This window comes from Electrophorus electricus, chromosome 21 (assembly GCF_041902795.1).
Source record: "Electrophorus electricus isolate QZ-2024a chromosome 21, ASM4190279v1, whole genome shotgun sequence".
NCBI lineage: Eukaryota > Metazoa > Chordata > Actinopteri > Gymnotiformes > Gymnotidae > Electrophorus > Electrophorus electricus.
The window spans coordinates 12,116,655-12,139,631 of NC_137517.1; the positions used below are offsets into that span (position 1 = coordinate 12,116,655).

General features: G+C 40.0%; 2 long non-coding RNA genes across 4 annotated transcripts in view; one reads left to right on the plus strand and one right to left on the minus strand.

Annotated features, from left to right (window-relative positions):
* Window positions 1-22,977, plus strand: part of LOC145652859 (uncharacterized) — a 185,152-nt gene that overhangs the window by 43,071 nt on the left and 119,104 nt on the right. The window lies entirely within an intron of this gene.
* Window positions 801-19,903, minus strand: LOC145652847 (uncharacterized). Of its 3 annotated transcripts, XR_014119110.1 has the most exons (5): window positions 19,805-19,903; window positions 16,757-19,468; window positions 2,399-2,576; window positions 1,936-2,305; window positions 801-1,625 (listed from the first exon to the last, which is right to left on the minus strand). It is a non-coding gene; the product is annotated as an uncharacterized LOC145652847 (long non-coding RNA). The 3 variants fall into 3 exon arrangements; XR_014119109.1 differs by having other exon boundaries at window positions 1,936-2,576; XR_014119111.1 differs by lacking the exons at window positions 801-1,625; window positions 1,936-2,305; window positions 2,399-2,576 and adding an exon at window positions 9,340-16,444.

Sequence of the window (22,977 nt, forward strand, 5' to 3'; positions counted from 1 at the left end):
AACCTGTGAGGATCAGTGGGACCACGGTGGAGAGAGTAGATAGTTTCAGGTACCTTGGTGTTCACATCTCGCAGGACCTGTCCTGGTCCCGCCATACCAGCTCCCTGGCAAAGAAGGCTCGTCAGCGTCTTTACCACCTCAGACGCCTAAGGGACTTCAGATTGCCCTCCAAGGTACTGCGGAACTTCTACACCTGCACTATCGAGAGCATCCTCACGGGGAACATCACAGTCTGGTTTGGGAATAGCACCAAGCAGGACAGACAAGCACTCCAAAGGGTAGTGCGTTCAGCAGAGCGCATCACTCACTCGGAACTTCCTGACCTGCAGACCATCTACTACAAGCGGTGCCAGACCAAGGCCAGGAAAATTGTGAAGGACCCCATCCATCCCAACAATACACTCTTCTCTCTGTCGAGGTCAGGGAGGCGCTTCCGCTCCCTGAAGACCAAGACAGAGAGGCTGAAGAGGAGCTTCTTCCCACAGGCCATTCGGGCCCTGAATCAGGGAAACTGATAAACTGTGGGGACCACAGCGCCGTTAGCATTAGCGCTGTTAGCACTAGCGCTGTTAGCACTAGCGCTGTTAGCACTAGCGCCGTTAGCATTAGCGCTGTTAGCATTGGCGCTGTTAGCACTAGCGCCGTTAGCATTTGTGCTGCTAGCATTAGCGCTGCTAGATGTAGCCTCGAAGCGAGCAAAGAATGTATAAGGACTCTGATCCTTGTTTGGAGTCATTATTTCTAACTACTGGTTTCTCTATGTTTATGATTGCAAACACACACACACACAAGGAAGAGGATCCAATTGCAAGAGGTTTTATTAGGGAAATCAAACAGATCAGAGGGGTCAGGCAGGTATTCGTAGTCCTGTTGATTCAAGGTCCATAACATGGGGCAGAGTCCAGGGGTGTCCAGGGCTCAGGCAGAAGTCGAAAACCGGAAAGACAAAACCATAACTGAACCATTTGGTATGCAAAATAAGGTTGGCAATACTTCATGACGTGAGTGTGAGGGAGGGGAGCTTAAGTAAGGGAGCAGTGATGAGACAAACAATGATCAGGTGTGTGCTAGTATTCCAGTAAACCAGATTGGAGGCGTGTGTGGGAAGAGGTAGGCGTGGCAGTGCAGGGCTGAGCGTGATTCCTGGGGTTTGTAACACTCTGTCTCTCTGTGATGATCTTAGCTCATGTCTGGGCAGCTACAGGAGAGTGTGAGAGAAAGTCAGCTCCTGAAACAATGCCTGAGATACACAGAGGCCTTCACACATCCTACATACCAGATCCAAGGTACACTCTGCACTGTGGGACTGATGGGGCCTTTCATTTTTGTCAAACTACTCTTGCTAAGTTATTTTCAATGTGAAAAACCAAATATAGATGTAACATATATCTATAACAACCTTGTAACCTGCTGCTAAAGATTTGTCTTCTTTTAATACCCTGTACATAATTGTTTGCATAATTGGTTGACAAAAATATAAGAAGCTCCTGATGTGGTTTTATCAGCACTGGAGCAGCATATGTTGGAGATTCTTCAACTGAAACCAACACTGCTGGAGACCATCAGGAGGACCCAGGACCTGTACAGACATCTGCAGGGCGCTGAGCGAGGTGCACACACCAGTCCTACAACACGGGGACACAATCCAGAATTAGCCAAGCTATCCTCATTTACTAAAAATGTTCACTTGCGGAACCTGAAAAATCATGTTTTCCATTTCCACTTGAGAGTAGATGAAGATGGTGGTGAGTGTAATGATTTAATTAAGGTGTAACAAATGACTTCAGTAGAAAGATAATGACTTAATAGAATTTGTACAGTTACACCTGCAAGCTGTTTTAAGTGGCACCATTTAATGAAAGGTTGTCAGAAAACAGATGCACATTACAGAAATGACTGGAGGTGTGGAAGGTATACTTTTAATAACCTCTTTACCGTTACACATCGTTGTTTTGTTGTTTTGTGTTGTGTATTCATGTCACATTAATGCACTCTTGTTCATCTTGCTCTCGTAGCTTCAGTAAAGAAGGACCATTCTGGAAGGAACAGTGGCAGTGTGTGCCAGAGCAGCTTCAGACCAGCGATCAAAGCGTCGGTCTGCTGCTCAGATCCTGCCCAGCCCTGCCTCTCCTCCAGGGCCCATGTTCATGGCCTCCACGTCCTGGTTCCACGTGAGATCTATGACACGCTGCTGGAACAGATGTGTGAGGGGAGGGGTCTGATCAGTCACGCAAGCGAACTGATCCAGCAACGCCTGCAGACCCACGGCCGACATCACATGCAGGTCCACGTGAGCCCAAGCACGCTACACACAGATTCAATTGGTTAATCATCACATTTCATGGATAATTTTCACTGAGCTGATTTTCCTATTTCAAATGGACAATTTGTCACTGACTGTGAGGATTATTGAAGGATAAAGAGGCCCAGCGGAGGGCGAGTGGGGAATATTCATCCTTCATGTCTGTTTCAGCCAGTGGACCAGAACCTGCTCAGAAGCCTCTTAGACATCATCAGTGTCACTCAGACAACTCTAGAAGAGGCCAGCAGACTGTTGACATCTTCATCAGATGTCTCTAAAGAACAGAACCATGACGGAGAAAGAGATGATGTAGGAGTTATTTACCACTTTTTGCATCTTTCATAAGTACCACACCAGTAAGAAGTGAAATTCATTTAGCTGTTAGCTAAGTCTATTTACTGGAAGAACTTCATATTGGACTAAATTATGTTTTATTGATTGACACATACGAATAATATGATTATTTTGGATTTTTGCACATTTGTAAATTATTTATTTATTTATTTTTCTTTAGTTCTGCCATCATGAAAACCTCAAAATGAAGAACAAGCTGAAGAAACCAAAAGTAGAGAAATCATATAAGATGAATAAGATGCTTTCAAAGGCTGTCAAAACATTACGGCGATTCAAACATTGAACAACACTGTTCTATGGTGGGCCCCGCGCATGTGCCATTGTCACAAAGCAAATTTGTGAGGGGTAAAAGAACATCACAGAAGTTCCTACAAAAGCAATGATAAAAACCTGCCATGCCCAAAAAGCGTCTGAGTTGTCTTTTCGTCTCTGGGGCAGGAAAAGACTTGATTGCTTGTACTTTGGCATCAAGAGGAGGCACACAACCACAACCCAACAGTTTCCCCAAGTAGGCAACCTCACTCTTACCAAAATCACATTTTTCAAGATTAAGCACAATGGAGGCTCCAATAGCTTCTTAAAAACAAGATCAAGCAACTGTACATGTTGTTCCCAAGTTTTGGTATACACAACCACATCATCCAAATAGACTTCAGAGTTAGGCATGTCATCAAAATCTTAATCATCAAACGCTGAAAGGTAGAAGGGCATTTTAAGACTGAAAGGCATTACCGTATATTGTAGAAAACAGTCAGGGGTAGCAAATGCCAAAATGTCAGATGCAAGAGAGGTTAATGGAGCTTGCTAATAACCCTAAAGTAAATCAAGCTTACTTACAAATCTAGCTGAACCCCATCTTATCCACACAATCCTCCATTCTAGGCATTGGGAAGGAACCAGAAACAATAACTGCATTTATTTTTCTGTAGTCAGTGCAGAAGCGGTATGTGCCATCTGGTTTTAGCACCAGAAAGCATGGGGAACACCAGGCACTAACACTAGGGATAGCAAGATGATTTTCTAACAAATACTTGGTTTCTTGATTTAGCAATGTACATTTCTGGGGATTGGTATGATATGGGTGTTGTCTAATGGGTGAATGAGAATCAACATCAATGTCATGCTGAAGGACAGTCGTACGAGTGGGAACGTCTGAAAATAATGTGAGGTATTTCTGAATGAGACTGCTGATGAAGAGTGCTCTGGGTGAAGGCTTAGACTCCAGGGGCTCATCGTCAGTGGAGTTTCCTGATTCCATTTCCAACCCCAAAAGTGGGATCCTCGTGGAGGGACTCCTTCACCTTCATTGAAGGGTACATAAAGCGATCGGAATCCACGTCTGACCGGAGACTACTGTTGTCATAGTCCTCATCCATGCCATAATCCTCATAACTGTCCCGATATTCCGGTTACGTAAAACCCTGCAGATTTACCATTCTGAATTCCAGGAAGGGCAAGCACGATTCCACAGAGTCTGACCATGGATCTCCAGGCCCTCCCTAAATATCCCAGTGGCGCTCTCACCCTCTGCACTGGCATGGAGCATGCCCACTACCATGAAGAGTTCCTTCACATGGGCTGGACTGGGACGGTTACATCACTTCTTTGCCTTTTTCCAGAGGCAGGATGCAAAGGTGAGTCATTGTATAAACACAGATGTTTAATGAACATGACAAAAATGAAACCAAAACACAAAGTACTACTCAGTGATGAGACAAAAACACAACAAACAATAAGCAATTTGTGCACGTTGACACAGTGCATATAGGGTCAAACACCGACAAAGACCAACAACTAACCAGGACCTTAAATATACACATTAACAAGGGAGATAACCAGAGACAGGTATGACACATGGGTGGGGTGTGGCAATGAAGACACACACACGTGACGTCAAACAAACAGCGAGGAGTCTAGGAGGAGGGGGCCGTGCCATGACAGTGTATATTTATATATGTGACATCTGCTATAATCTTTGATGTGGGATCCAGTCAGGAGAGTGGAGGGGAGCAAGGTGACTCCCATGATGCTGTGTGCCTGTCACGTCTACAGACCAGAGCATTCCCCATTTCCCAGGCAACCTAGTAACTTCCGGGGTTTTGTCATTCTCTATGGTTCCCTGTCTCCTCCCCTTTGTCTCCCAACTGTTTCTAATTTATCCCTGATTATAGTCTTATAAAAAATAAAACCGTTCCTATGTATCTTGTTTGACAGTTATTGTTTCTCCTCGCTTATGGTTAGCTTTTGTTTCTCCTTGTGCCTTCGTTGATATGTGTTTGATAATATGTCTCTCTTGGTTGTTGGTTAGTTCTCGTCGGTCTTTGTTTCGCTTTGTTTTGGTTAGAGTGTGTTTGTCTTTCATTGTGTTTGTGATAAGAACCTGTGTTACACCTAGCTCCTTGCTCCTGTTTTGTTTGTTTACATCTCATTTGTGCTCTCCCTCTGTGTTGGCCGTCTACGCAGACAGCTTATTCAGCTTAGACTTGTGAATGTACTCATCCAATATTACTGTACTGAAGGGCACTGTTTAGAAGAATCATACCAGGTCATTACAGGCTTTAAGTGTAATGTAGTGCCGCAGGGAAAGGACATTTAATAAACAAACAATGAAGACAAACGGCACTCACATGCAACACGTAACACGAACAAAACAGAGACAATAAGCACAAACATGAACATGGGCAATAACTGACAACTAAGCACACACCTACAACAGTTTAAATACAGACAGACTTAACAAGACTAAAGCAGGTGCAGGTGTGTGCTAAACATGGGTGTGGTTACAAACGAGACAAACAATGAACTCCCACTGTACGTGGCGGACCGTACCACGTGACAGTGAGATGGGAACATTCCGTGACAGTTTTTAAATTGCTTTTAAATGTGAAGGATATTCCATATCAATACATAATACTTTATGGAGCATTAGAATTGGTCTTCACTGGCTTTGAGTGAAGTGAGACATTAACATCTAGGTTGATTCACAAATAGCACATAGAGCTTACTTATGTTTTATGTGTTGACTAATGTTACACTGAACTGATGCTGCCAGTACTTGATCTGCTCGTCATTCTTTTTGTAGACTGAAGATTGCGTTCATGGTTTGACACAGGTAATGCAAAGATGGAGAATAGAGTTAACCGTAATATTATGATACACCCATGATTAGCTGTTTGTTAAAACTGTTGATTTGAATGACAATCAAAAAAAAAAAAAGTATTTATATAGCACTTTTTACAACAGATGTCACAAAGCAGCTTTACAAATGTTCAAGTCCGAGCCCCCAGTGAGCAAGACAAGGGTGACAGTGGTGAGGAAAAACTCCCTAGAGCACGAGGAAGAAACCTTGTAAAGAAGAAAAGGCTCAAAGGGAGGGCCCATCCTCCTCTGGTCAACAATGGTCACCACAATAGTAACAATAAAAAAATAAATAAATAAATAAATAAATAAAATTTGTAAATAAGCAATTCATTAGTCCAGTTTTCTAAAAGTCCTAGTCTGGTCCCGATGGTGTGCACGTGTCCAAAACCCATCCCACAAGAGAACGTCCATCAAGGCCAACGGAGAAGTAGTTGGCCTGGGTGGAGGTGTGGTGGGCTACAGCAGGGGGCATCAGGGGTTGGTGGGGGTGAAATACCAAGGGCTAAAGTAAGTGATAGAAAAGATGTGGGGGGGCAAGGCAGCTGTGGTTCCTGTGGTAATCGGAGCACTAGGGGCTGTAACCGCAATACTGGTGAACCCCCAAAACTGGCTCCAGCAAGTACCAGGAACAACAACGGAGCTCTCTGTCCAGAAGAATGAAATCCTGGGAACAGCTAAGATACTAAGATATGCAGGTGTGATGAAGTACTATGACAAAAACGGGGGATGGTTAGAAACAAGGAGGCAGTCACAGTGAACATAGTCAACTAAGATGACTCCACCAGCATGTAGCAGGCCATACCAAGTGTGGGTAGGGGAGTGTACGTTACACAAAATTGAATGATTAATCAATATCAAGAAAGTTTCAAATGTGACATTAGGAGGCGAGGCAGGCTGCAGAGGTGAGCCGTCATTCAAACAAAAACATTTTATTTTGACACGAAGTAAAAAACAAAGGTAAAATACAATGCACACCACAGGGTTAAAAAAAGAGAAAACATAATCTAAACACAATAAGACAGCTGAGTATGGCAGCACACACTCGGTTAAAAACCCACAAGGAATGTCTAACACAAGGAATTTAATACACATGTTAACATCTCTAATGAGGGACAGGTGTAATATGCATCTGACTATCAAGGGTGGGGGCATGGCAATGTAGAGACACACACACACACACACACACACACAATGACGATATTAACATTAACAAAAGTAGTTCTCTCATGGCATCCTTTTTTACGACCAATAACCTCTTAAACGCATAACCACGTCGTAATTACGACCTCCAAACTAGTAATTAGGACTTTCTGAGCAGGGCTGGAAGGCTGCGTTAATTCAGTTCAGTTCAGTAAGCTTTATAGTATTGCCAATTATAGTCTAGTATTATAGTATAGCATTAGCTGCTTGTCAGAACCGCCAATAAAACACAGAGCTAGCTAGCTAACGTTAGCAAACTACCAGCTAAACAAGTTAGCTAGCTAGCAGTTAGCGAGCGCTAGCTAGCTCAATTCGCCAGAATAACCACCAAGTCATCTATACAACAAGCTGTTAGCTAGCGAACTAAGTTAACGTTAGCCAGCAGTTAACTAACTCCTGTTCAAACACTGGGTTTCTCTAGCTTAACCGGTTCATTGGAACCATCTATGAAAAACTGCCTCAAAATACACTAATTGACTAGCTAGCTAGCCAGCCGTCGCAGCAAACAACTTAACAATGTATAGTTTGTTCACCAAAGTTCTCTCAAATGGATTTTGGGGATCTTCTTGAATGTGTGGGCACCTGAAATGCTAATATATTAGATTACTAATATATGACTGATATTTCTTTTCCGTAGGCCTTATACATTCTGCAATCAATAATGACGACATTCAAACATTTATTGCAACATTTTAATAATTAAATATGATTTTCAGCGGATCTGAACAAACACAAGAACTGTAAGACCACACAGCACACGCTTCGCAGTGTTGATGTGCAAGCTTTTTTTTCTTTTTTTGTCTAGCCAACAGATGTCACTCTTCTCTGTTGTCGGATTTCAATGCTCCAATGCATCGAATCTTTTTCGACACAATCAGGAAGAAGCTCTTAAAGCTTCAATGGGGCTTCATCCACCCATCATTACAAAATACGTTAACACAAACGAAGGCTTTGAAACACAGATTCTAATAAACACACCCATTCAAATAAACATGCAATGAACAGCCAAAAACAGAGCATCAGACAGGGTTTAAATACATGAACTTAACCAGGTAAGAAAAAGGGGCAGGTGTGGAAAATCAAACGAGGGGCGGACAAACGAAACTATGCAATGGAACTGAAATATACAAGACAGGGAAAACACGGAACATGGAAGCTGGGAGGGACTGATCATAACACTCAGGATGCAACATGCCTTATTACAATTGTTTATAAAAAGTACACATAGTAATACATATGATGCAGAACACATGCCCCTGTGGATCTTACAACAATTCATTTTAACCTCTTTAATTTTAAGGGATAACATTGTATTAATTCAAGTAACATAGTTATGGTACATAATAACTGTGCACCAATAATCAGAAACATTTAACTACAAGTAGCTGACCTTAGACCTGCAATATGAATCCATTGCCTGGTCCTGGTAATCAGACAGTTGTTGTTTTATATTACACCATTCCCAAGGATTATCTGGGTTGCTTTCAAGAGATGTATACTAAATGTATAGTATAGTAGATGTATAGTAAATACATGAAAAAAAAAAATACCCTGCAAAATTGAACAATATTTCTTGCCAGTACCAGACTCAAGGTATAATGTAAGAGTACCAGCAATAACTGCAGGTGGTATCAGGTACAAACAGAAAATAAGTCTTCTGATGATGGGCATTTTTACAAGGGCATACAAAATCACTCAATACATTTTTCAGAAGCAACAAGGCTGATAATAATGAAGATAAGTGGATTTTTTAAAAGATGATTTGTAATCCGTGCCAGGTCCATTTCTATCTGAACTGACATTTGAGTGTGAAGACAAGCTTTTCAAGTTTTTCACATTAGCATAAGTGGGTAGGGACAGTTGTACACATAAGAGAGAAGCCCTGTGCATGTAGTATATTTTTTTAAACCTCAGATACACTACAGGTACATACAAGTATGCAAAATATACTTGCCCATACTTGTAAAGAATTTGTGAGACACAAAAAAAATTCTGATCTCTGTAATAGAAGTTGTTTAACCAATGAATGAACAACAGGGGTGAACAATTATTAATTGCTAAAATATTTGTGACTGTATACTTTTTTGTATTACATTATTATGTTTGTATTATATTATTTGTAATATATTGCTGAAAATGAATCATTATTTTATAGGAGCAAAAGTCTTATACAAGGGGAATAAAGCTGATATACATTTTTATTCTGAATGCATTTATTTATTAGTTTATTTTTTAACTAACAAATGTAATAGGAACCATTAACTTTAGAAGCCCCATTGTTAGTGAAGAGAACAATGAATTGCTGAAAATGAATTAGTATTTTATAGGAGCAAAAGACAGAATCTTCTGAAGGCATTTATTTATTAGTTAATTTTTAACAGCACTAAAGAACATTATGTTAAATGTTAATACCATATGAATCAGACTGAATTGGTTCACACAAATGGTGATTCTTATAGTGGATCATAAATGTATTACAAAGTGAAGTTGACATACTAGAATAAAAAAAATCAGGTGAATCCCAAAACAAGGTAGCCATAAGAAAACAAAGCTCAGCAAGAAAAAGCTGCAGGCCCCAATCCTACACATTTCTCAGAAGGTGGAGACACATCTCACAAGATGTGAGTTTTAATTTAACAAACCCAGAATTTAACGGTAAAAATCACAGCCTGCTTTTTGAACCGCACCAAGCAGTTTAGGTGGGCCCTCAAGATGGTGTGTTCAGTTAAGTGCATAATCTGGGTTTCCTGACCTGCTGTTTATTTACCGCAAGAGGAGCTCGACCAAAGCTAGCTCCCAACAACAAATTTGTCCCTCTACTGCCAGGAAAGTGATTCAAAGATAAAGAGGTAGAGCTTCTTCTTGCAAAAAATTGAGGCCCTCATCCAGTACAACACTTTTACACACGTACATACACAGTTAAAAACCATTCTGGACACTGGACATTCTACACTGAAAAAAATTATTGATGTTTATTACTCCTGTTTAAGAGCTCTGAATACCTGCAGCTCAGTGCTGCAGACCATATGACACCATATCAATAGCAGTGAACAGACTGCATACTTTATACTATAACCATACCTCACATACTTTATCTTCTATTCTGTTTACACATTTCTTTCACTCCTAACTCCCAATATCCTTTGTTATACCATACATTCATATAACTTTAGATTCTTGTATTTTCCTTTTTGTAATTTTTTGTGTCCAATTATAAAAGCATTTTGTTGCAAGTGTCTAACATGGGGAGGCAGCCGTTGTATAAATATAGATGTTTTAATGATCACAAGAAAAATGAAACCAAAAAAATAAGAATTACTCTGAGTGATAAGACTAAAACACAATGAGCGATAATGGGTTTGTGCATGCAGCGGCAGCTAAAGACATATTGTACATAGGGTCAAAGACCAGCAAAGATCAATAACTACACAGGACCTTAAATGTACACGTTAACAAGGGAGACAACAAGACACAGGTATAACACATGGGAGCGGTGTGGCAACAAAGACACACACACACACACACACACACACACACACACACACCCACGACATCAAACAAACAAACATAGGGAGGCGTTTAGGAGGAGGGGCCGTGCCATGACAGAACACCATCCCCCCGCCCCCCCGATCGCGTGTTTCCCGGCGCACCAGCCTATCGGGCCACGGTCCCCAAACCAACACCAAATGGTGAGGTCAGAGGACTGACTGAACCACCATGGGCCAGCATGGAGAGGACAAGGAGAGGAAAACAGGGACCATGACAATGACCCAGAAATAGGCACAGTAACAGGAAGAGGAACAGTCAAAGGGACACCAAGGGAACAACCTGGTACCATTGAAGGGGATAAGGACAGTGACTGGAACAGATACATGTGAAAGGGGACCAAACAAGCAGCAGGACTGGGGAGTCCAGGAGGAGGTACTTGCAGCCACCGCTTTTTGGGCAGGTGAGCCAGAGTGCATGCCAGATGATGCACCTGCCTCGGGATAGAGTCCTGGTGATGCTTCCACCTTTCCTGTTTTCAGCTGATGCGAACATGTGGACTCTCACAGATTCACAGGGGTGAAGGCTTAGACTCCTGGGGCTCATCGTCATTGGAGTTTCCTGATTCCATTTCCAACCCCAAAAGTGGGACCCTCGTGGAGGGACTCCTTCAACTTCATTGAAGGATACATAAAGCGGTCAGAATCCACGTCGGCCCGAAGACTACTGTTGTCATAGACCTCATCCATGCCATAATCCCCATAAATGTCCCGATATTCCGATATTCCGGTTACGTAAAACCCTGCAGATTCGCCATCCTAAATTCCAGGAAGGGCAGGCAGGATTCCACAGAGTCTGACCGTGAATCTCCAGACCCTACCTAAATATCCCAGTGGAGCTCTCACCCTCTGCACTGGCATGGAGCATGCCCACTACTATGAAGAGTTCCTCCACATGGGCTGGACTGGGACAGTTACGTCACTTCTTTGCCTTTTTTTTCCAGAGGCAGGATGCAAAGGCGAGTGATTGTATAAACACAGATGTTTAATGAACATGACAACAATGAAACCAAAACACAAAGTACTACTCAGTGATGAGACAAAAACACAACAAGCAATAAGCAGTTTTTGCACGTTGACACAGTGCATATAGGGTCAAACACCGACAAAGACCAACAACTAACCAGGCCCTTAAATATACACATTAACAAGGGAGATAACCAGAGACAGGTATGACACATGGGTGGGGTGTGGCAATGAAGACACACACACGTGACGTCAAACACAGCGAGGAGCCTAGGAGGAGGGGGCCATGCCATGACAGTGTATATTTATATATGTGACATCTGCTATAATCTTTGACGTGGCATCCAGTCAGGAGAGTGGAGGGGAGCAAGGTGACTCCCATGATGCTGTGTGCCTGTCACGTCTACAGACCGGAGCATTCCCCGTTTCCCAGGCAACCTAGTAACTTCCGGGGTTTTGTCATTCTCTATGGTTCCCTGTCTCCTCCCCTTTGTCTCCAACTGTTTCTAATTTATCCCTGATTATAGTCTTATAAAAAAAAAAACGTTCCTACGTATCTTGTTTGACAGTTATTGTTTCTCGTCCCTTATGGTTAGCTTTCGTTTCTCCTTGTGCCTTCGTTGATATATGTTTGATAATATGTCTCTCTTGGTTGTTGGTTAGTTCTCGTCGGTCTTTGTTTCGCTTTGTTTTGGTTAGAGTGTGTTTGTCTTTCATTGTGTTTGTGATAAGAACCTGTGTTACACCTAGCTCCTTGCTCCTGTTTTGTTTGTTTACATCTCATTTGTGCTCTCCCTCTGTGTTTGCCGTCTACGCTGCCTTTCCCGTAAATGCTTACCCGGTATTGCTGTCTGTCTTTGATTTTGTTGAGTATTTGTTTGTTTATTAAAACTAAGTGTTTCTTTATCCTATTTGTCACGATCGTTTTGGTTTTACTTGTTAGTTCCATTTCACGTAACACGCAAGGTGTCGGCACTTCACACGTGTGTTCCTGTTGTTTTTCTATCCTTTATATTTCATTTTGTTAAAATCATGCTATATGGAGCTGTCTTTAATCATATTAGCTTTTCAAAGCTTCAAATGTGAAGTTTTACATTCATTTTTGTAGACATTTGTTAATCCCAGTTATCTCACTCTTTCTTGCATTATGCACTGGCTCACCGTAACACTGTATGTGACATTTTCTCTTTCGAAAGCTTGCCTGAACATTGGCATATTTTGACAGTTTTCAGTCTGTTCTGCCTTGCTTTCCTTTATGCAGTTTTCCATGCTTGGTTAAATATGTGGGTTCAGAGCTGGAATAAATACTAACATACCCATTAAAGATGCTCCTACATGCTGCAGTGTGTCTTTCCATTTTTTATTTTTGTTTATTTATTTTTTTTGGCAACTAATAAGTTAAAAACAATTTGCAGACACTTCAATACTGAACAAAGCAGAATATCCCGATACATTTTTTGATAGTTTACATCAGTGTCCAGGATACATTCCAAGAACAGATCTTAAGCTTTACAGCATTTGGCAGGTGCTCTTATTCAAAGCAAATTACATTTTAAAGCAAATTCTAGCTGGTTATTCATTAATAGGTCTTTGTTATTGCTGTACATCAAAAAAGCTGTAATACCAATAATATACAAGAATCTTTCTAAAAGAGCAAGAATTTGCCTCTCAAAAACAAGACATGCCTCTCTTGTCTGCATCAAAATTTCTGTTTGTCTTAAAAGTCAAATCCTAAAACCTTAGCCGGTTACTTGTGCACAACCAGAATTTTTGATGCACTTTGTTCCTCACTGCTCTAGTGCTCTGCACATGTAAAAATAAAGACCCAGAACATGCAAAGATGTCATCAAAATATAGAATAGTTGTTTTGAGGAATCTAAAATCTATGATTGTCAATATTTGTTTATCACAGCATAATCACAGCTGCTAGCTAGTGAAACTAGTTAAGAGTGCATTTTGACCAATATCTACCTAAAGTAAGCTACTTTGAGTGGTTAACTACCTAACCTAGCTATTTCCTTTACTTAGCTATTTTGTCCTGACATGTTTGAATCAAAACGAAATGAAAATCTATCCTGATTGTTTGCTGAATCAATTCTTGATGATTCAGGGTAGCTAGCTAACCTAGTGAATTTAGCCACCTGGTCAAAGTGTAAAAGCCATGATTATTAAGGTTGTCTGCCAGATTTAATTAAAAAAAAGACAGAAATAAGTTCACATGAAATGGGACTTAATGAAGACATTGCTTTAGCCAAAGAAATCTAATCATTTCCAGTGTACCATTACAGGAGGAGAAAAACACCAAAATCTAGGTTGAAGTTTACGGTAGCATGTTAACTAATCATCGGCATGTGAGTGACTATAACAGCTGATACCTGCCTGTAAAGTGTCCTTGAGTCTGAGAAAGGTGCTATATAAATGTTAATAATAATAATAATAATAATAATAATAATAATAATAATAATAGCTAGCAAGATTAAACAAAAAGCATCAGGGAGATGAGGAAGAAAATATGTTACTTGCAGGTTTGTCAGCATGGGGAGATTTACATGTGGGTTCTTATAATGCGCCACATAAAAAAGTGAACAGAGCTCGAATGATCTGATATTATTAAGGGACTGAGGGGGCAAAACATTCAATTAATATTAGAAATACAAGAAATTTTATACACATTTACCGTGTATATGTGAATGGTTTATACATTGAAAAAATGCATCAAAAACAAATAAGATGAACAGTTGCATAGCTGGATAGGCCTAATATATTAATGGACAGAACACCGGAGCTTTTTGCCGAAGCAACGTCTGCGCTTGAGAGGAAATAAGATATTTTAACTTACACTAACTATCAATCAAAAGGTCCAGTAATACACAGTCCAGAAGTACATTTTAGTAATGCTAAAACGAGACAGCCGTGTTTATGTCGTCACACCTGGTGTTTGTGTCGTCACAGAAAAAGGCTTAACTGGCGTCATGGTTACCATTTTGATAGAGTGTGCACACTGGACAAATCAAACTACGAACTACAAGGATATTCAACAATTGTTATTTCACATTTTCCTGTGGATAAATTGGATTATTGTCAGTTATAGATTTCTCCGATATCAAAGGTAGGCCTAACTATCCTCTTTAAGGCAAACTGGGAAACGTCTATATGAAAAGAATGCACAAAGGAAATAATTTCCATGTGTTATTTAGATTGAGACGTCGTGTGTTTATATACAAAGCGTATTATTTCTCTTGAAAAGTGCTGGGTTTTGGATTCGTTTCTGATTTCCCTTAAATTCGCAACCCTTTTATCATCGATGGCACGTGCGTTCACTTAAATCAGCGCTTGGTCTAAAAGGAAGAACATCCACATTTATGGCGTTTGTATACTTGTCGGCATCAAAAAGTATCAGCAATGTAGTTTAAGATATATTTGTAATACAACTTTTGTATTTTGATTAAAATTAATTTTCGTTTCACGAAATATCAGTTGTGCTGCGTTTTGACATTGTGTGAAATTATAGGCGTTTTAAGATTATAATCATGAAAGTTTTCAGATTCTGTCATTAGAAACACGGTGACTAAAACATGCGTGTTACTTAAATTAACTAATAAATGAAGGAAAGATTGCTTGTAGATGAAACATTAACATTTTTACTTTCAAAAAGTGGTGTGGATAAAAATAGCCATTTAGGAATGTTACAATCTCATTTTCAACCGTAGTGACATGTAGCATCCCCATCATAATTTACGCATATGTCCGTGAACAAATTAAAATTGTTACTTGTGTGCTGATCATTTTAAGAGAATATTGAATAGATTAAGAAAAGTGTCATGGCCCGAGTCCTGCAGGGCAAGGAGCAGAACTCACAGACCTCTCTCGTCCCAGACAAACATTTATTAGACACGCAAGATTAGTAATCAACGGTAACTGCACTCATATGTAACAAACCATTGAATATAGGGACAGGCAGAAACACACACAACGAGTACAACCAGTAAACAATGAACAATAACACTAACACGAACGTGTACACATGTACGATGACCGACATCGAACGAAACACACAGTTTATAGAGGTATAATTTAATATTTATCTGTAAAGTATTAAAAGATTTAATATATTTTCTGGTTTTCCCCAGTGAGATCATCATGAGGGGAACAGGAAGTACAAAGAAGAACTTCTTCCCTGATGTGAAGACCATCCCAGCTCCACAAAAAAGCCCTACAGAGGCAATGGCCAACCCAAATATTTCTCCTTTTCATTTTGTTAATTCGCAAAGAGGAGGAAGCAGCCACTATTTCCCAGAAATTTCTGGAGTCCCCCAGAGGAAGCCATATAAACCTCAAGTCTCTCAAAACCTGAGAAAATCTGGCACGGGCACAACATTAGTGGCACTGCTGAAGGCCACCGATGGAAATAATGGTGGAAAGTCAATAGGCAGACTCCTGGATGAAGGTCAGCGATGCAGCAAATCTCGGTTCCCTTCTCTGGTTGTAGAGCCACACACCAAGAGCAGTGCTGTGAGTGTGAAGGCTGATCACACTCCACCAGCTCCATCCATCTCAAGGCTACCCGCCCTCCACCCAAAGCTGGCTGCTCTCAAACAGAAAAGCCCAAAGCCTGCTGTGACCCTGCATGTCCCCCACAAACATGTCAGGGAAGTCCCAGGAAAGGTGCAGGACAAGCACAGTGAGGTGAACTCCACATTTTACACCAGGCCAGAAGTGGGTGAGGTCCTCTACCAGGACCTGGAGAGGCTAACGTCAGCCCGTCAGTGTGCCTCCAAGGTCGAAGCTTCCCAGCACCAGTATGACCTGAGCTGCCACAAACCGCTGCTCATCAGGAGGGCGACCTTACATAAGGTAGAGAGCAGAGCTGCGCGCCCAGCTCCGCCTGCCCCCTCCCTGGTGCCACGTCGCAACCGTGTGCCCCGGCCATGCAAGACTGAGGATAAAAACAAGAGGCAGGACATGTGCCAGGATGGCCAGGCTGCCTCTGCTTCCCCTGGAGCCAAAGAAACATCTGTCGTGAAGATTTATTTCTCTCTGTTGTTAACAGGGAGAAGGATCTGTGGGCTTGACCAGTTGGGACAACAGACAGGTGAGCATAGGGGACCTCGCATCAATGGTTTAAAAAAAATTACTTCTTTTGACATTTATTTCACCATCGAATACTAGAGTATTGAGTCAGATTTGTTTTATTTGTCTGTTGTGTCTCAGCACCTGCACCAGTGCATGTGAAATGAATGGACTTCACCTGCTCTGTAGATGACCACGGTCAGTTGCCTACAGCCTTTGTAAGCAACAGAAACATTCAGGGCCATGTTTGCACATTTGCTCTCCAACCTGAGATTGTCTTACATCCAGCATTCCTGACACTTATTACTTCCTGAGAAAAAAAAAAAATCTTTAAATAAATGCAATTTTAAATGTATGCAGAGATGTTTTTCTGTGATATTTCTGTTTCAGTTATCTTGAGTGTGTGTAAAAATGGGTGTACGTTTGTTATCTTTCTTCAAAACTGTTTCCTCTCCAACATACATATACTTGTGTTCTTCTTTCTACTGGACAAATACAACACACATTACATTTACTTTGACTTAAAGCACAAAGTTACACATCTGACTCTTGGTCTCTTCTGATTCAGCAAACACCAGTTCTCTTCTGCTGGTTGATAATCAGGGAAAGAAAAACTTTATCAGATATGTAATGAGTTATGTTTTACAAAGTCACAAATGACACCAAACATAATTACCCAAAGCTGATTTTAAAGACTGCATAGACCTATAGAACATTATGTAAATGACCACATTACTTAAAATAAGTAATACAATTAGAAAAGAAGTAAGTTATAGATAACTGTCTCTAAGCCCCATTAACCACATTAATATTTTAATACTGGTTTTTGAAAAAGGGAAAAAAAAAATAGTACACTAGAAATTGCCAAATCTTGCAGCTGTGAAAGTCAAAGGCTGTCACTCTTTGGTGGTAGTGGAACTGATTTGGCATTATGGGAAAATTCATAGATATAGTAAACATATGTTCTCTGTATGAGTGAGCATTTAAACCCCATTAAAAGTAGGACTTCAATATAAATATATTTTTAAAAAAAACTGGCACAGTAGAGTTTTTTCAAATTTGATCTGATAAGCAAGTGCCTTCAATCTTTTTTTTTTTTTTCAGTCTGATTTTTCAGCACTGGAGATATGTACAATATTGCACTAGTGCTAAGTGCTGTTTTAGCTGGCAGTCAAGCTGTATGATAAACCTCTGAGAAGCACTCTATAGGAAAATCATTTTGAGCAGTGCTTATTAAGCTACTTTAACATATTTTTAATAGTGTTGATGCAATATCCATTCAAAGTATACATACCAGCAATGTGTACTTTCATGCAGCAGCACATCTTCATACACTATACACATTTTATATATATAACATCAGTATTCTGAGCTCATGGTTCAAACTTTGTGAATGTTTTGCTTTTAATCAAATACACTTCATTTTGTATTTTTGTAGTAAAAGTACATGTCTAATCCAAAGCTCTTCAAAAAACAGTTAGTCTGCATTTCTCTATGCTTAGAGAGCGTTAGTTTGAAGTGAGCAACCAAATGCCGCAATATCGTGCATATAGGCGCATTCAATTTGAATCTCGGCGACTTGACCATGAAGCGCTAACGCGCGGATAGCTTCACCGACGTCAACAGAGACCACTAGTTAGTTTGTGCAGTACTCATTCAGACTCTTCCTACGTACCCTAAATACTTGAATAAGGAAGTACACAGTGTAACTGTACATACTCTGTTCTGTTTTTGGTGGGCTTTCTTGTGACGTTCAGCTTTATGCTGAAACAAAAGACAATGCCAAAAAATATTACACAACAATCTTTCATCCATTCAATAACTTACCGACAAAGGAGTAAACCAAACATGTAAAATGGTTCAATACTTGTACTGACTCTGCCTCACAGTTATTATTCAACTGAACGTTGGTACAATACTAGTCTGACACTGTTAGTTGAACTAACACACGATCGTATAAAATCACTGTCTTAGCCAGTTCAAAACACGTAGCCGAGTTGGACGTGTAAACACGTTCTGTCAGATCTACTAGTTCACAGTCCGAATTGCAGCCAAGATCTCCGTTTAACGAGTCACGACCAAGACATTCACGCGCTTTAATCAATCACGACCAAAACATTCAGGCGCTTTAATCAATCACGATCAAGACATTCACGCGCTTTAATCAATCACGACCAAGACATTCACGCGCTTTAACGAAGCACGACCAAGACATTCACGCGCTTTAACGAAGCACGACCAAGACATTCACGCGCTTTAACGAAGCACGACCAAGACATTCACGCTTTAGCTCGGAATGCGCCTATAAGCGAAACATTACAGTATTTTCTCGCTTAATGTTCTCAAAAGAGAAACAGTCATTCATGTTTTTAAGAGCTTTGGTGTAGACAGGCACCTTTACTAACTTTATAAGTACAAAATATGGTTTATTAAAATGAGCAAATAATGCATAAAGTTTAAACCGTAATGTTACAGCACTAAAACAAACTCAAAAACGTGGGTGTAGTGAACAGTATCAGCCCAAAGTGGAAAAGAAGACAGAGGCAGGAAAAATGTGTTCTGTAAGTGCATAGTGGGTCACAGACTAACTCAATCACTGTCATACAAAGAAACAGTGTCGAAATATCACTTAATAATATTACTAATAAATATTATAAATATTACTTCTTTAGTTACACTGACATGCACACTATTGGTACAATACTAACCTCACACTGTCAGTCTATTTACGACATGATCGTGTAAACAGCACGGTCTTAGCCTGATAAAACAAATAGTCTACATCTAGTTGGACACCTAAACACTTACTGTTAGATCTACTGGCTCACATTCCGAGACATTTGTGACACTTCCTGCAGTACGACGCCTGTTCTATTTGCGCAGTTTGTTTCTGCGTAGAGGACAAAATATAAATATATTAAGTATATAGTGCGTTTATTAGTACTTTTTATACAGTTCATGTAAACATATTGATTCGGACCAATTTCTCAGATGAGCCTAGAACGACTTTAGTTTGGTTATTCTGAATCAGACGACCTCAGTTCTATTGCTCTATTTCGCGTAAACGAAGACACCTACTGCAACAGAATAGCGGCTAAAAGCTTTACGTTTTCAGACATTAACCTTGTTAATATTCAATTCTGTTAATATTAAATTTAAGAACTTGTTCTTTGAGTAGTACAAGTTCATATAATTCATGATTGACAGCTCAGATTCAGATACTCACCGGCTTTCTTTTCTAAAGATATTTGCATTGCGCTTCTTAAAATGGAGCACAAAAATTTCACTTTCGCGTTAAACCGGACTGAACCGGTTTTGTCAAGGATAATTGTTTTTTAGGGGCCGGACTGCTGTGACCAGTCACAACACTTTATCCAACCTTCTGCGGGAGAGAGAAATCAGAGCTACAGTATAGAACTGTATTTAAATAACACAGACTAGCGTAGAACAGTGACAGTAAATTACCAGTAGATTTTGACTGTGGGAGAATTTTGTTTGTCATGGAGCTTATACAGCACAGCTGTTCTGAGCAGACGTTTACTTAGGTTTTCACACACACACTCACACACACACACACACACACACACACACACACACACACACACACACACACACACACAGAGAGAGAGAGAGAGAGAGAGAGAGAGAGAGAGAGACAGGTTATTAGTTTGTGTGTAATACCTATTCTGTGCTCACAAACTCTATATAAAATGACTATTTATTGTCATTAAGTTTCGTTTCTAGCATACACTCCCCTGATATGACAGTTCAAACCATTTTGAGTGTTTGAATAAACCATTTTCAAATGGTATCTTGGGTCTCTCCTCTGCTGATCGCCATGTCCAGTTCACATGCCCAGTGATGTAGTGGTTTAAGACAGTATGTGAACGTTTAGTTGGGCCCAGACATGTATCTGAGAAGAAGACGAGCTAAAAGACGTTAATCAGGCAGATCTGTTTACTAGTAGGTAACATCTAAGGTCAAGGTTATGATGGAGCTGTAGACATAAGTGAATGTTTTAAGGGACTTCAGACAAAAATTCTGAATAAAAGGTCAAAACACCACAAGGGACATAATCTGCATTAATCTGGTGTTGGCAAAAGTGCAAAATCAAACATCTGTTTTGTTAAAAAAACATTTCACACAGTATTGACGTGTAACTCGCAGCATTCACGGATCTCCTTTGCTCGCATGCAAAATGTACATGTGCTCACTCATATTTGCTCTGCTCTCGCTTACATTTACTTTGCTCTGCTACAAAACTGCTTGCACGTGTTTAGATATATCCTGCTCTTACACAAACTTGCTCTTCTGCACACACAAACACATACTGTACTCTCGCGAATGTTTTTGTGTTCTTGCGCACAAGAACACAATTCTTTAATTTCATTATTATTAACTGTGAATGAAAAGGAAAGTCATTCATGATCATGATACAAATGTTATTATAAAACAGTTAGAACTTTAAAATAATTGCGGCACTTTCATATACATAATATTATGTGCCATTTCACAAAACAAATATGAATGTATTTAACACATATTGTTCTTATACTGTATAATATGTATGACTCGGGAATTTGCTCAAATAGATAAAGAAATAATATTATTTGAACTTACAGTAATATGCTCTGCTATATAAAGGAAAATTACCAATCTGCTACCATTTAGTGTTAGTAACCAACTTTGGTAGAGCACAAATTCACTCATTAGCCACATTATTTACCACTAATATCTGTAGTTCTGAAATTGACCACCTTGTGGTTTCCGTTACGTCTCCTTCCTGATCAGGTTTATCAGAGGCATGACAATGGTTTTACTGCTTGATAAAAGTCAGACACTTAAAGTCAAATTGCCACTGCTGGCGTTACTGCGTCAGTGAACTGTTCCACTAAGACGCATTAATGTAATTATGACATCACAACCTAAGGAAAGTGTAAGTTATTTAAAAGCGTTCCAACACACTAAATACCTACATGATTTTCTGAAGGAGGACAAGGTGATTTTCAAGGTATAGTCCGACCAGAATTATTGGATATTCTAATAGTTTTCAGCAATAGTATCAATATTACTTGCATGATTTATTATATCATTAAATTAAGTGCGCCGTTAATTATAGAAATATCTAAAATATTTTATATTATCCGTGTATCCCCTGGATTCAGGAACGATCGTGAAAGGCCAAATTAAATCAATAGAGAAACATGATGAGTTTTTCTCAACATGGGAAATTGTTGACCAGGAACAAAACGTGGACACTAAAAGAAATGACGCAGGTATGCAATTTTACTGCCAAGCTGAAAATATAATATTTGTCTGTCTGAACATCAATCCGATCTGTTTGCTCTTTTTTTTAATCCAGACGATATCCGAGCTGCAGAAGGACAACTTTAACCTGCGCATGCGTATATGCTTCCTCAAGCATGAGGGCGGCTCGCAGAAGTGCAGCAGTTGTACAGAACAGATTTACAACGCGGCAGAGGAGCGTTTCCCAGTGGCGACGCAGCAAAACTTAGACGTGAGGAGACCCGAGTCTAGTTTTTGTAATCAGAGCCGGTTAATTGAGAGGACGAGACTGGGGACACTTGTTAATCACACTCCGCACCTAGATAAAGGGAGGGCGCTAAAAAATCTAAATACAACTTGAAAAGGCAATAAATTGACCTTCTCAAATGCATAAATTATTCTGCCCAAGCCTCTTTATTCTCTTCCTTTTTAGAATAGTTTTAACTGCTACTGCAGTAGCAGGACCAGACACGTGTCTTGAATTGAATTATTTCTTCATTTCACGTAATGCTCTTCATCCACCTGTCAGGAGCTGAGCAGGTGCAGAGAGGAACTGGAGAAGATGGAAGCGCTTTTCCATCAAGAGAAGACGCTCCGCCTACAGCTAGAGAACCAGCTACAAGCCTACACATTACAAGACCCGCCCTCTGAGGATCAGAGCCAATCAGAGGAAACCATTGAAGAGCTGCACAGGTCGGTACAGGCCTATATTTAATTCTGATAAGAAACATTGTTCATGGAAGATTTCCCAGTTAGAAACTCGGGCTGTTTCTCCAGGACAACCACATCAAAACAACAAAATTATTTGACATATTTCCATTTTAAATGCTAATTTCTGACCACTTAAGTTAAACCTTAGGGCCTTCATTAAACAATAATAATCCTTAGCTAGTAAATTGCTGTACTTTAATTATAGAAGAAATTATCCTGAGAAATGCTTTGTTTTTTATTCTTAGCAAAAGACAATTATATTATAGTACCTAGTCCTGAGCTGGCACACACCATTCTAATGTCACAGTGATTTCAGTGGAGTTTCTCCATGTAGTTCCATGTAATTGGAATGTAATTCCAAGATGAATCTGTGTGCAGAGAGTCCATCTCATAGCTCTAAAT